Genomic DNA, 16205 nt, shown 5'->3' with positions numbered 1-16205 from the left:
AATAAATGGCAATGGCATTGCCGACTGGCTCACTGGGACCTCCAAGGGCAGAACTGCTTTTTCCAGGTCATGCTGGTTAAGAAGAGCCTCGACATCCATGAAGGAAAACTTGCTATGGCCAATGTCAATGTCTGTCTGCCTGTCACTGCCGGTTGGGCAGCAAGTGGGTCTCTGCAGGGCAAAGGATCAGTCCACTAAAATCTAGGCAGCCACTTCCAACTTCCAAAAACATTTTTCTTTTATTTTCCAACAATAATTATAATAGATATTTATTTAAAGTAATACATTTACAGCCCAGATAATTCTACATTGTACATTTCAGGTTTAACCAACTTCATAAAACTACTTTAGGACAGCTGCATCCGCAGATTTAGACTACATGATTATTTCTTTGCCCATCCTTCTCTCTCTTTTCTCTCCCAAATAACCTCTTTCAGATGTGGTTCAAGGTAGAATTTATCCTCCTCATGTTTTGTCCACTGCTCTGTAGGCAAGATCAGGTCCAGCGCTCGCTTAATGCGAAACACTGTGTCATTATAAAGGTTCTCAGGAAGCCTTCTTATGGCCTCTTTTGCGTCGTCATTCTCATATATTGTATCATCTTGCATTAAGCCCAGTTTATCGAATCCAGAAGCATCGAATACCCTCCAGCCACCTGCTTGATGCTGCAATGGCAGGCCTGCTCGCCATTTTGACCCAAGACAGAAGCATTGCCTGCTGGATAAGTCCTAGAGCCAAAAACATTTTTCAAAATACACTGACAGGGTTTCCCTGGTGGCGCAGTGGTTGAGAGTCCGCCTGCCGATGCAGGGGACACGGGTTCGTGCCCCGGTCTGGGAGGATCCCACGTGCCGCGGAGCGGCTGGGCCCGTGAGCCATGGCTGCTGAGCCTGCGCGTCCGGAGCCTGTGCTAAACAATGGGAGAGGCCGCAACAGCGAGAGGCCCGCGGACCGCAAACAAACAAACAAACAAACAAACAAAAAAAACCAAAATACACTGACAACAAATTGGGAAGGGAAAAAAAGATGTCGACCACAACTGTGAGTGTAAAGAACGTGGTCCTAGAGCAAATTGATGAGGTAAAATCATGAAGATTATCAATGGGTAAGTGGACAATTTCCAGAAGAAACAGCCAGGAAACATGTGAGTTCTTTTTTCTTCTGCCTCCTTTTTACTTATTCATAGTTTCTCAGCCTTCTGTGAAGAGCACTGATGTTACTTTGGCAATCACAAAATAATTATTTTATTAACCTAGACAGCTATCTCGAAAAAGGCCTAAGGCTTCTCCCTTGCTGTCGTGTCCTACAACAAAACAGTACCCGATGTGCACTTAAACATCAGAAGCTGACAGATACTTGGCACATAGATTGGGAGCCACCCTGGGCACAGAGGGGAGGGCCAGTGAGTGGGAGCCCAGGAGGAGTAGAAGACCCAGAACTGTGAAGGAAAAGAATAGCGGTTATGGGTCCAGGGTCTACTGTCAGATGCCCTAGGTCTACCTACCAGCCCGGCTGCTTAGCAACTATGTGACCTTGACTGGCACACTCAGGCTCTAAGACTCATTCCCTGGCCTGTAAATAGGGGGCAGTGGGACGCGCCTTTCAACCTTGTGAGAACTCACTGAGGTGATGTATGGGAGGGAATCAGCACCGTGTCCTACACGTTCAAAAAATGTACGATTTAATTTGTGTTGTTACTATAACTGAAGAAGGCTTTCTTCTGGAGTAGGACTATAGGACTTACTGTGTGACCTTGGGCAAGTCACATCACTCCTGGGTCCCAGATGATCTCTGAAGCCTCTTCCAACCCGGACATTCTGAATCTTGTTCTTAGACCATCGCTATTGGCTTGCTTTGGGTTCAGTGGGATCCCAGCCAACTTTCCTAGTCACTGCCCTCACCCAGATGGGATCCCATGGCACCTTGTGGAGATCCCATAGCTCATAGCCGGAGACTCTGATGGTGGGAAGCTCACCCATGGGTCGGCCCTCCCTTCCCCAAGGAAGCCAACTTCTTGTTTGGGCCTCTTTGCCATTTCCATGGAGACAAGAGACAGAGCAGGAGGGTATTGAAAAGTCCTTCCTTCAGGAAAAGGTTCCTCCCCTCCCCCGGGAGCCCACATTGCAGTGACGCAATTTCCTGCGTCCACTGAAACCAAAAGGATTTCCCATCCCACAGGCCTCTGGGCTATTCTGGGGATAGGAAACCAGGCCAGGTGGCCCCGTAGAGGTGACGCCCTGGGGAGCCAGTCCAACCCAAGTGCAGCTCTGCCTGCGCCCTGGCAGCTTTCTTCTGATTGGCTGCCCATCCCTCCGCTCCTGCAGGTACCTGCTTGCTCTTTGGATATAAGAGGAATTTTCCACAATCCCTGCTCTGGGAGCCAAACCCTCAAGCACCAGAGGACAAAACCTCACAAAGAAGGCCTGGAACAGATTGTCTCTTCTCTTAGCAGAGCTCAGACTGCTAGTCCCACACATCCACCTGGACGAGGTGGGACTCACACTTGTGACACCATTTCCAATGCTCCAGCCTCAGAAGCAGTGCCCAACTTAGGAGAGCCCATATCAGCAGGATCATCTGGTTGGATGCCCTTCCTGCTTCTCCTTCCTGTATTGCTGGGCCCACCCTAAGTGTGGCCCCCTCAGATGCCCAGGGCCACTGTGTTCCCATCAGGGTAGCACAGGCATTGAATTCTTTGCTTCAAATACCAGTTCTGCCACATACTACCTGGATGATGTTGGGTAAGTCATTTACTCATCTGAGTCTCTTTTCTCTCATCTGTAAAATGGGGATAATAAAAACTACATCCTAGAATTTTATGTATTCAGTGAATGTTTCCTCAGGGCTTACTTAAGGGCTAAGATTATGCCAGGTGCTAGAGATACAAAAGTGAGCCAAAATTACCCTAATTCTTGAGAATTAACAGAGACGACGCTTGAAAAGTATAATATCTTGCAGACTTCCATCTCTAACTTTGGTATTTTGTAACACACCAACCCTCCTTCAGAGAATAGCTTTAAAATCTGAATTAAACTACAAAAAAAATCATTTGAAAGCATTGGACAAGGGTTCTCCACCTTTGATGTATGTAACAGAGCTTGTTAAATCAGTTTCCTGGGCTTCATCCCCAGAGATTCTGACTCACTGGGCCAAGTTGAGGTGCATGAATTTGCTTTTCTAACAAGTTCACAGATGATGAAAATGCTGCTTATCCAAGGAGTGCTCTGAATTACATATCCAGAGGAGAGCCACCGAGGTACCCAGGATTTGAGAGGTCAAGATGCTAGAGAGAGGGGAACACCCTGCAGTTAGCCTGATGTTCTAGATTGCCCTTTCCCTTGTGTTGTAGGAAAAATGTGGTGAGAGGACGGTCATGTCCCAGGTCTCGAGTCAGTCCCTGGGACGGGTCACCAAGTGAGGATCCCTGGCTCCACGCAGGAAAGAATTCAATAGCAAGCCAGAGCAAAGCGAAAACAGGTTTATTTAGAGAGATACGTACTCCATAGACAGAGTGTGGACCATCTCAGAAGGTGAGAGGCGGCCTCAGGGCATGGGGTCTTCTCTTTGGAAAGTGAGTGTGGCCCTGGGAGACACATATTCCATGGAGAGAATGTGGACGTCTCCAAAGGCAAGAGCAGCTGAGGGACGGGGGTGGTTAGTTTTTATGGGCTGGGTAATTTCATAGGCTAAGGAGTGGGGACTCCACTCCAACTATTTTGGGGAAGGGCCAGAGATTTCTAGGAACTGGGCCACGGCCCACTTTTTGGCTTTTTATGGTCGGCCTCAGAACTGTCATGGCGCCTGTGGGTGTGTCATTTAGCATATGCTAATGTATTACAATGAACGTATAATGAGGCTCAAGGTCCACTGGAAGTCAAAGCTTCCACCACCTTGGGCCGAGTAGGTTCTAACCTGCAGGCGGACTCTCAACCACTGCGCCACCAGGGAAGCCCGGTGTCATTCTCTTAATGGCTGTGCCCTACCCACTTCCTTCCTGTCTCATTGAGCATCTGCCTATTTTATTCTTTTTATTGAAGTATAGGTGACATACAATGTTGTGCTTAATTTCTGCTGTAAAGTGACTCAGTTATACATACACATTTTTTTTCATATTCGTTTCCATTATGGTTTATCACAGGATATTGAATATAGTTCCCTGTGCTATACAGTAGGACCTTGTTGTGTATCCATACTATATATAATAGTTTGCAACTGCTAACCCCAAACTCCCACTCCATCCTTCCCCCGCCCTTGGCAACCACAAGTCTGTTCTTTATGTCTGTGAGTCTATAATTATTTCATAGATATGTTCATTTGTGTCATATTTTAGATTCTACACATAAGTGATATCATATGGTATTTGACTTTTTCTTACTTCGCTTAATATGATAATCTCTAGGTCTATTGCTGTTATTTCCTTATACATTTATCTGTTGATGGACATTTAGGTTGTTTCCATGTCTTGGCTATTGTAAATAGTGCTGCTATGAACATAGGGGTTGCATGTATCTTTTCAAATTATAGTTTTGTCTGGGTATATGCCCAGGAATGGGATTGCTGGATCGTATGGAAACTCTAGTTTTCGTTTTTTGAGGAACCTCCATACTGTTTCCCATAGTGGCTGCACCAATTTACATTCCCACCAACAGTGCAGGAGGGTTCCCTTTTCTCCACACCCTCTCCGGCATTTATTGTTTGTAGACTTTTAAATTATGGCCATTCTGACCGGTGTGAGGTGACACCTCATTGTTTTTTTGATCTGCATTTCTCTAATGATTAGTGATGATGAGCATATTTTCATGTGCCTATTGGCCATCTGTATGTCTTCTTTGGAGAAATGTCTATTCAGTTCTTCTGCCCATTTTTCAATTGGGTTGTTTGTTTTTTTGTTATTGAATTGTAGGGGCTGTTTGTATATTTTGGAAATTAAGCCCCTGTCAGTCACATCATTTGCAAATATTTTCTCCCAGACTGTAGGTTGTCTTTTTGTTTCGTTTATGATTTCCTTTGCTGTGCAAAGCTTATAAGTTTGATGAGGTCCCATTTGTTTATTTTTGCTTTTATTTCTGTTGCCTTGGGAGTCTGACCTAAGCAAACATTGGTACAATTTATGTCAGAGAATGTTTTGCCTATGTTCTCTTCTAAGAGTTTTATGGTGTCTTGTTTTATATTTAAGTCTTTAAGCCATTTTGAGTTTATTTTTGTGTATGCTGTGAGGGTACATTCTAGCTTCATCTATTTACATGTGGCTGTTCAACTTTCCCGGCACCATTTGCTTAAGAGACTGTCTTTTCCCCGTTGTATATTCTGGCCTCCCTTGTCGAAGATTCATTGTAAACATCTGCCAGTTTTTCAGCCCTGTGGAGCTGACAGACAAAGTAGAAGGCAGCTGTGGAGTTTTCACCAGTGTCACGGCACTTGGGAGACAGAAAACTGAAGTGCAGGGCGACCAAAGTAAACAGGGTTCGAGGAGCTAATACTCTGCAGACAAAAATAACTGCAGAGAAGTGACCCCCACACTCTGGACATCTTTTCCTTGTGTTGCAGGAAGGGGGACCCCTTCCAGGGCCCAAGAGCGGGCTCTTGTCTAACACTTGGAAATGAATTGTCCGAGGAGACACACGTGCTGACAGAGCAAGAGACTTTATTGGGAAGGGGCACCCGGGTGGAGAGCAGGAGGGTGAGGGATCCCAGGAGGACGGCTCTGCCACGTGGCTCACAGTCTTGGGTTTTATGGGAATGGGGTCAGTTTCTGGGTTGTCTCTGGCCAATCACTCTAACTCAGGGTCCTTCCTGGTGGCATGTGTATCACTCAGCCAAGATGGATTCCAGCGAGGAGGATTCTGGGAGGTTGGTAGGCCAAGTGGACTGGCATCTCCTCTCTCCTTTTGACCTTTCCCGAATTATTCCGGTTGGCAGTAGCTTGTTAGTTCCTCGTTCCTTACCAGGACCTCCTGTTGTAAGATAACTCATGCAAGTGGCTACTATGGTGCCTGGCCAGGGCGGCCAGTTTCAGACAATGGTTCCCCTAACATTTGGAGACGTTTTCCAATTCCAGTTCCCTCCAGCCCAGGCCACGTGCCTCTTGCTTTCTCTGTAGTTCTGTTAGCTCTGTCTGAGGATCCACTCACTTGGGGTTCCCATCCACATGAGCACAGAACTGAAGTGCAGTGGATTTAGTGCCCTACCAGGCACTCAGCGGGTGCAAGCCTCTGGATAAACTATGCCCCTGGGAAGTGTGGACCAAGAACTGCCATATCAGTAAACAAAGGATGTTGCAGCCATGAAATCATCAGCCACAGCGGCCACCGACTGTACACCCTGAGGGGACTCAGGATAGGAAAGAACAGGGTGCTGGCCCTAGGTAGTTAAGGTGCACATCAAAGGAATGCTTTCAGTGACCCCAGAATTCTTTCATCTTCCCGTACACAGAAAGCACTAAATTCACTAACTTGACATGTCTGGTTTTCTTTAATTAACAGTAATCTTTTGATGTTCTGACCACCTAGTTTTTGTTGCAAAAACTCCTATCTATCCTGGCTCCTCCCTTCCCTCAGAGGGATCCGAGGCTGTATCCCAAGCTTAAGTCCTCATCAAGTCCACTGAATGAAACACAATTCTCAACTTTTAGCTTGTGCATTTCTTTCTGTCGACAGAAGGGTCCTGCAATACAGCCTACATGGTTGTCCCGAATTGAACAAATAGTTTCACTTCGCAGTGGCTAGCGCAATATTGCCTCTTCCTGTGTTCTGTCCACAATGCTAGCAGGTTTCTGCTGTGCCTCGTGAAAAAGTGAGACTTTTCCTCTCTGCTATCACCATCAAAATTTGCCTGTTTCTTGTAATAATAATAGCCAACATTCATTTACCGCTTATTTTGTTCTAATTAATGCTCTTAGTGCTTTGCACATTTTAACCCATGGAAGCAGCACAATAATCCCATAAGGTGGGCACAAGTATGAGCCCTATTTACAGACAAGGAAACTGAGGCACAAAGAGGTCTAAGAATTTGCACAAGATGTCACAGCTTGTAAGCAGGAGATCTAGAACTCGAATCTGGGAACTCACCGCAGAGTCTGTTTTCTTAAACACTAACAGAGCCTCTCAGAGCATTACTTCCGTATTTCAGTTTAGGAAGGGTTTGAACATCGATCTTGTTATCTGAACCTAAAGAGCAGCCCTGCAATACATACGTGGGGAACATAATGTTATCTCATTTTAAAAGTGGGGAAATGAAGACCCAGAGAATATTAGGAAACTTCCCCAAATCTCAAAAGCTAGCAAGCAGCAGAGTTGGTACCAGAAAGTAAGCCTTAAAGTTAGTATTAAAATAGCATCATTAACTACGTGTCAGATGCCCTGCTGAAATCTTTACATGAATCATCCACTTTAACTCTTACAACAATTCTGTGAGGTGTTAGTTCCCCCATTTTAGAGAAGGCAAAACCAAGATGCAGAGAGACTTAGCGAGGTCACAAGTTAGAACAATCAGAGCTGACGTTTCTGATAACAGATTTATTGAGATACAATTCAGACACCATAGAATTTGCCCATTTAAAATGTATGATTTAATGGTTTTTAATATACCCAGAGGTGTGCAACCATTACCATAATTACTTTTAGAATATTTTCATCTCCAGAGCTGGAATCTGAACCCAGATCCATCGAGCTCCGAAGCTTACGCCCTTCATCACCACATTACAGTGCCACGAAAATCCCAGTTCTTTTAAACAGTTTGAGATGTAATTAACATGCCATGCAATCACGTCTTTCAAGTGTAAAAGTTAATGGTTTTAAGTATACTCACAGACATGTGCTTTTTTTTTTTACTATGCTTGTGTTAGTGTGTGTGTGTGTGTGTGTGTGCGTGTGTGTGCGTGTGTGGTGACTGTGAGGGAAGCAGGAAGTACGTGCCCATGGCTCACTCTCTCCCATGGTCTCAGGGCTGACAGTATAAATCCACTTAATCTCTCATTGGTTTGGGGGAAACTAAAAGCTCTGGGGATGCTGAGCGTTTCTGCAGAAGACATGCTTACGGAGATGAAATAACTCACAGATGGCTGTTTGCATCAGAGACGGGATCTGCAGAATCTAAAGTATGGATTCCTTTACGGTTATGTTTCTCAGGGCCAAAGGCCAAACGGCAGTCATTCAAGGGTCTCCTTGATCTGACTCTGGTGTGACCCCCAGTGTTTCTCTAAAATGGCTTCTTCACAGGTTCCAAACGCGATCATGCTCGTCCGCCTGCCTGTAAGGAGACTCCTCTCATCTTCACAAAACTAACGCACCCATCCCCCGGCTAAGCCCTCCCCCAGTTTCCTGTTGCACTTACAGTAAATTCTAAACTCCTGCCCATAATGGGCTTGCCTCTCCAGCCTCATCTCCTTTCACGCTGCCTTCCCTGCCTTCCAGCCACACACCGAACACCCATTCCTGCCTCAGGGCCTTTGCACTTACAGTTCCCTCTGTCACAAACCCTGCTCCTCCAAATCCATACAACCTTCAGGCCTGTCCTGGTCACACAATTTAAAGTGGCCCCATCTGCCCTAGGCATGATCAAGTGTATCAATCTGTTTGATTTTCTTTGTAGCACTTATTTCATTCAAAGTTTCCTATTCACTACTGGTTAATTTGTATTTTTATCTCCCCCTGCCCCCCTCCACCCACTACTAGAACATAATCCACCAGGGCAGCCTTTTTTGCTTTATTCAGTGTTAACCTGTGTGTCTCTGACACCTGGCAGAATTCATGTCCCCAGAGCAAGCACATGTTTGCTGAATAAGTGACTGAGAGACTCCGGTGAGCTGGAATCCTCTACAAAGCCTTCACTGATTCCCTGAGCTGGAACTAATCTTCCTCCTCTGAACGGCAAAGCCACCTTCTCTGCCTCTCTTAAGGTCCTGGGTACCATCTCCCTGTGCTGCAATTATTTATGGTTTCTCTCTCCCCTTCCAGACCTTAGGCTTCTTGATCCAGCTCCATACCTAATTTATCTCTGTGTCTCCTGTCTCCTCCCAGACCTTAGCAAAGTGCCTCGTATATTGCCGGCGCTCCATCAACGCCCCATACACGCTGAGTGAGCGGTGTTGACTGTCGTCACAGATGCCTGCCTAAGAATAACTTGGAATTCCGTGTCCTTGCATGCCAAGCACCATGCTCGTCACTCTGTCCTAAATGACCATGAATGTATGCGCATACGAGCCCCAAAGATGAATATTGCTGGGCCGAGAGAATTGAGTAAACACGGCGCTGTGCTGACAGGTTGTTCTGATGGTAATTTTCTCCCCACATTCAGCGTAATTGGATGGCTGCTGCTGGGCTGTTCTGCACCAACTCTCTTCAAAGGAGAGTCATTAATGCAGAGAAGGTGAAAATGAAATGCAGCGATCTTATTAGGGGAATGGAAATATGACACGTGTCACAGGGTCTCTGTAAGGAAGCAATGCAGAGAGGCGCTGTTTTCAGGGCTGATGGGAACTTGAGCTTAAGGGGCTTTAAGGGCTGTGACTTTGTTTCCTGTCTTGCAGGTTTGCACCACCAGACTTGAGGCTGTCTTAGCTGGTCTGCGTTTTGCTGGCGTGTTCTAGTATGTTTTCCTGCAATACAGACATCTCACCAGTTGTTACCTAGCAGTGGATGGGTTTGGGGAATGTTTGTGTTTTACCAGACGCTGAAAATGAAACTCCTGCTGGCACCTACACGGAAGTCCCAGTTCCCTGACCCTCACAGACACACTCCTGCCAGACCTTATTATAGTTTCCCAAACTTTCATCTTGCTTTTCAGCCATCTATACTCGAGGCTTCTCCTGCCTGGGGATCCCCTCCGCACACCACCACTACTTCCCTCATCCACCCACTGGGTGACTTCACGCTTAAGGTCAACTCCAACCACCCCTGCTCAGCAAGACCTTCCCTAAGTGATCAGTCCTTCCTTTGTGGCTTCACTAGATCTCGTTCTTGCCTTCATCATGGCAATTGTCACATCGAGTTGTCTGTGTCTGTCCCCCTCCCCCAGAGGCAGGTACTGAATCTTAGTTATCGCTGTAGCCCTCGTGCCGAGCACAGTGCCAGGCACACGAGATACTCCATAAATATCGGTGGAACACAGGATATAGGACACGGGTCGAAGTCTCAGCTGCAGCCCCGGGGTAGCAGAATCATTCAGTGCATGGACTCTTTCTCCAGACTGCCTGGGTTCAAATCCTGGATCTCGACTTGCTAGGAGTATGACCTTGACTAAGTTACAGGAAGTCATTTCCTCCTCCCTAAATTAGAGATGATGACAATGATAGGTCCCCATCTCATAGGGATGCTTCTGGGATGAGATCCTCATGTGCTATGTAGTGCTCAGACAGTGCCTGACCCACACTGCCTGTTGCTATTATGGACTATAAGTCACTTACCCAGTCTCAGTTATTTCTACTCATGTCCTCAGTAACAAACTGACAGTCACTGAGAGGCTGCGAACATATGGTGTGATGTGCGGCATTGCTTACAAGGAAAATATTACACAAGCACAGCGAATCCCCACGTCCTGATAAATCATGCCAGTTCCTCTCTGCCTCTTCCTGCCCTCCTTCTCTCCTTTATTTGTAAATTGATGTGACTTTGTTACGCCTTCCAAATAAGTCAGAGGATGAGGAAACGTTAGCTTATTTGAGTGAAAAACAAAATGATCATTTCTAAATTAGGCCGAGCGCACCAGGAATAATTGTTCGCCGAATCCCTTGAGGTAAGACTGGGATGATCTGCCTTTGGTACCTGGTGTAGCTCTTGCTAATTCTATGCTCCATTCTCGTCCCCTTGGAAGCATCACCCCAGTCACCCTCTACCACAGCCGCAGAGGAGGAGGGACCGGGTGTGTGTTCCTTCAACCTTTGAGTCAGTTAACACCTGCACAATTTTGGCCATATCCACCTAATGTTTTTCCTTTAGGTTGACTGACTTTTAAAACTTAAATAAATGTATTGACAAAGAGAGCTTGATGTCCAAAATGGAAAGCGTTTGCCGTAAATAAAAAGTAACCCAAAAAAGGACAACAGTGAAAACAAAACATTGTTGTTGAATTCCAGCTAAATATCATTGCCTCCTTAGGGCAATATCATTGCCTGATATTCTCCTTACTCTTTATTCAAGAGGAAGATTAGGAAGAATCAGAAAGGTGTTATAATGACTAACCCCAAATTGAAACTTTCTCCACCTTGTTACAAGAAGGAATGCAAGGGGGGGAAAGTTACTATCCTTCTCACTTTGTGTTTTAAGGTTATTTAATCCCATATTAGTGACCATCGAAAACCAGCCCCTAAAGCTCTTTAAAGGCATATTTTATTGATAGAACCCAGGTGGCCCTGTGGAAACCCTGCGCATCCACCGGGAAACCATTCTCGTGGACCAAACAGCATGGAACGCCAACCACAGATAGCCCAACCTGAGCACAGTCTAGACCCCAACTTCTCCATCACTCTGCACTCGTCCGCACCAGGTCCTATGGAGCCCTCCCCGCCGGCCCTCGCCCCATATCTCTTGAACCCTTCCTCGTCTCCATCGGCAGCACCGTCTTCTTCGTTCAGGTCCCCATCAGTTCCCCTTGGATTCATGCAACATCCTCCTCTACATCTCTCTGTCCTCTCGGGCCTCTCCCACTCTGGGTCCATGCACCGTGTGCCTGCCTAATAAATGTCCACTGAATGAATGAGCCTGTATCTTTAAAGACCCAAAAAGTAAGTCATCATTCTAAGGTGTGGTTGGCATTTCTTGGAGACAAGCTGGAGTGAGGATAAGGTCTGAAAGTTCAGAGAAAGGGAGAAATGCACTGATCAAGAGGTGAAGCTGGAGGTCTGGGGAGCTCTGAAGACTCTGGGAAAAGGGTGGAATGTTCCTTCCCAACCAGAGGAAGAACCCCTGTCTCCTCGGCCTCCCTGGTCACTCAAGGGATCCCTGCTCCAGTGTCCTTGTGTGTGTTGTGTTCTTCAGGGCTTTGAAGTATGTCTGTACCTCCCACACACACACTAGACTGTGAGCTCCTTGAGGACAGGGACCATGTCATAGTCAGTCTCTATATCCGCAGCACTTAGCACATTGCAGAGATGCCAAGTGAATGCTGGCTGAACTGAATTGCTGGAGTCAGATGCTTTGTAATTGCACCTCACCTGTCCCCAATCAGGGCCTTCTCTGCCAAAGCCAACAGGATCCTTGTCACACATTCAATGCCTGAACATATCCCTGGGTGGTTTGCAAGCAAGATAATTTGTTTCTTGTTGGGAGAGCTTGTCAGCCACTTTCCATGGAGGTGCAGATAAAAAAAAAGTCTTGGCAGAAAACAAATCCAGTTGGAAAGTGACTTGGGAGGTTAAGCAGGCATGTTAAAGGTGTCTCTTCCCCAAACCTCTTACCTCCGTCTCCAAGAGTTCAGTGTAATGATGACTGCAGGTCACTACCATCTTCCCCTGCCAACAGTATAATTAAATCACCTTTGTCAGTGACTGCTGGCCCTTGGGGACCTTGCAGAGGGAAAGACATTACTTAAAAGTAAGTTCAGCCCAGGGCCTGTCCTTTGCTGCCTCCACCCAGGCATTTTTTCACTACTATTTCATGAGTACTCTGTGCCAGGGCCACAAAGTGGATGTTTTAGTAATCCCCATTTTGCAACTGTGGAATTGAGGCTCAGAGAAGTCAAGTAACTTGCCCAAGGTCACACAGCAATCAGCACAGCCTGCATTCACAGCATCCAAAACCAGTGTCCCTAACCATTACACACAGTGCCCGCGTTCTACCCTGACCACCAGCCTTTCCAAGCCCCTATCCCCCTCTTCCTGGTAAGAGGTCAACATGACAACTCTCAGGCCTTGGTCTTCGGGGGGTGGGGGTTCTAACATATGGATAGAAAAATATCCTCCAGGTCCATAAACATGTAACATAGCAGATGGAAAGGTTTCGAATCAGACACTTCCTGCCACTGCGAGACATGATAAAAACAGGGAGCCTTTACTGAGTCAGATGCTATCCATTATTGTCAACAATTCAGTGAGGTGGGAACCATTATTACCCCCATTTTACAGATGAGGAAACGGAGACACGGAGAGGCTAAATAGCTTGTCCAAAGCCACAGAAGTGATAGCTGGAGGAGCTAGGACTTCATTAATGGAGCAAATTTATACTGAGGACCTTTTATGTGCAGGCGCTTTTCTGGGGTTTGAGGAAATAGCAGCAGACAAGATAGTCAGAAGCCTCCTCCGTCCACGTTTTTTATCTTAGCAGCCCACGTGCCTGGGATGATGATGATGACTACCATGACTTACCACTATTTACTGAGTACCTACTATGCGCCAGGCCTCAGTCTGCTCAACTATAAAATGGGACTAGTATTGCCTACCTAATGGCATAGAGTAGCAGCATATTATCTCATTAAATCCTTAGACAAACTCCATAAAATAACATGATGATGCCCATTTTACAGTGGACCAAAGCACGGCCGAGTAAAGTCCCTCGCCCCTCCCCAGTCCATGAATCCAAATGCTCCCAATTCCCCAGTGCCCAGTTCAAACCACACCTCCCCTAAGAGGCCTCCCTTGGCCTCCCCAGCCTGGCCACCTCTGGCTCCTCTAGACTCTGATAATAACAGTTGTCTGAACAATCAGGAGATAGGCATCTGAAGCCAGAGAAACACAAAAACATATTAGGCAATTCTTCTTATAAGAAGTGCTAGCGCAAGGTCTGGGCCAAAGCTATAGCTCCTTATCACAGCTCCCAAACCCCCAGCACCTGGAAGAGGTTTTAGGGTTTTAGACCTGCAGTTCCCCTAAACTTCAGTGTCTTCATTCTTTGAAAGACAATCAGTCCTTTATCTGGGTGGGTGTGCAGAGCCAAACTCAGGTAGTATTACTATCTTGGAAAGGTAACTTCGTTACTTGACATTGTTCATTACCACAAAGGAATTGGGTGTAGTCATCACAGAGCGCCGCTCATTGTGACAAATAAACTCTGGGCTGTTCACATCCACCCTTGAAATACCAGAGAACAAACCTCTTAGGCATGGCCAGGCCAGGATAAACTTCAGGAGTGCCACGTAGCCCATCCACGGGACCAAGGGACTGGAGCTTTCTGCCTAAATTCTGCTGCCTTTTCTCACAGTCTTTACCTGGCAAACGCCTATACATCTTTAAAAACCCAGATTAAAGCTTATCACCCTTATGAGTTCTCCCTGACTTTCAGAAACAGATTCAGCCCTCCCCCTCTGTGCTCCTATGGTATATATGAATATTAACATTTATACGCGCATACACATATTTATTTTTAGGTTGTGAACTACGCATGTGACTTGGACCCCATGTCTCTGTGGTAAACTTCTCCTTCAAGGCCCAGCACCTCCTCTGTGAAGCCTTCCTTGATTTCCCCCACAGCACTTTGTACAACTCTCCACCATAGCATTTAAGCCTCAGTGCCTGTGTGTGTGTGTGTGTGTGTGTGTGTGTGTGTGTGTGTGTGTGTGTGTGTGTATAAACCTGGTGCTTCCTCTAGGTCATGAGCTCCTCCACGGCATGACCGTTTTATGATTTATTTCTGTATCTCATATTCCTCACCCAGTTCCTGGCACATGGTGAATGTTCATTATTTGTATAAGGCAAATAAATCCCAAGGCCCAGGTGGCTGGTTCCTGGGTGCAACTGAATGGAAAGAACCACAGTCCAGCAACAAACGTAATGAAAAGGAAGTCTCATTCTTTGCCCAAATATCTTCAAGGACATGAAAGGGGATGTAATATATAATTTGTAAAGATGCTTCCCAAACTCCTTTCTTCTCACTCCACCCCACCCCTACCCCTGTCCTCTCATACTCTGGAACTGGTCTGGAGCCTTTGACTGCCAACCCCTCATTCCCTTCCCCCACCTCACCCACGCAAGCACACTCTCTCACACCAGCCTATGCGGCTGGCTCTCCCTCCTCGCATCCCCTCCCTTCTCCCTGCCCCGTTTTCCTCTCCTTATTCTTTATGACACAGGGCAGGTTAGCTTTTTCTGCCTGCTTTTTGTTTTCTTTCCCCTTGTCTCTGTATCTTTGGTATTCTGCCTCTGTCTACCAGTCTCCTATTTTTATACCCTTCCCCGAGTCTAGGAGACAAGCTGGAAAATCCTCCTTTGAAAGGAGGAGAAATAAGTCATTTCTCCTGTTGGAGTCATTCTCTCCAACAGGAGCAGGCATCTGGGGGCCATGCAAGGTGCCAGGGAGCAGCTACATGCTAGGAAATCTTGTCTGGGCCACATGTGTTTATTGATTGGATGAAGACGTGGACACATAAACGAATTTACTTATTTATCCATTCAACACATGTTAGATAGTACCTGCTGTAAGCCAGTTATAGGCACCAGGGAACAGACCTTGACAGGAGAAACAGGTGGAAATCCTACGTGATAAGGTACACTCATCAAACTTTCCCTTCTCCTGGGAAGTGGGTCACAGTATACATTCCCAACCCTCTGGGATGTGGGTTCATTCTGTTTTAGGCAGAAATCCCAGTGCTGAGAGTCTCCATCTACATTTGTTAGATAGGAAACTGAACTCAGAGAAGTCAAGTAAATTACTCAAGATCGTTCAGCGAGAAAACATGGGATCCTGGGCCTTTGTGTTTTACCTTAGGTTTCAATGAAGAGATTATCTTTCTTGGAAATACATGATCAAGGCTTTTGGCCTATCAACTGCTCAGTACAGTTATTTTAGGATTTGGCTTGAGCCCAAAGACCAAAATTGTGTCATAATATGAATATATTGATATAAGTAAATGGTAGCTACTATTCACTAAGGCTGTGCTATGTGCCATGCACAGTGCTATACCCCCTACAATGCTCAGTCTCATTTAATTTTTTGAACAGTCCTGCAAGACAGATATTACAGACAAGGAGACTGAAACTTCAGAGGGATTAAGTAACTTGTCCACATCACATAGGGTCAGTGCCACAGTGAAGATTCAAACAGAGGCCCATACGATCCACACTGCTGTGTTCTTGGCCACAATGGTCAACTACTGTCCATAACCCAAGATCCCCAGGACCACTCAGGGTCGCCTCCAGGATGCTGTGAACAAGGGTGATCTTTCTGGTCCGTGTTTTGCTCCCTTCTCTACCCCTTATCCGCAATTCCTCCACCCTCAAACACACACACACACACACACACATACACACACACACACACACATACACACCCCTGGTAAAG

At 46.2% G+C, this 16205-nt stretch overlaps 1 pseudogene; it reads right to left on the bottom strand.

Annotated features, from left to right (window-relative positions):
• Positions 1–383: 383 nt before the first annotated feature.
• LOC112397200 (cytochrome b-c1 complex subunit 7 pseudogene) lies at positions 384–690 on the bottom strand (annotated as a pseudogene).
• Between the last annotated feature and the right edge of the window lie 15515 nt (positions 691–16205).

Source organism: Neophocaena asiaeorientalis, unplaced genomic scaffold (assembly GCF_003031525.2).
Source record: "Neophocaena asiaeorientalis asiaeorientalis breed wild unplaced genomic scaffold, Neophocaena_asiaeorientalis_V1.1 scaffold177, whole genome shotgun sequence".
NCBI lineage: Eukaryota > Metazoa > Chordata > Mammalia > Artiodactyla > Phocoenidae > Neophocaena > Neophocaena asiaeorientalis.
Note: the sequence above shows the minus strand (reverse complement) of the source record. Positions and strands in the feature narration are given on the sequence as shown.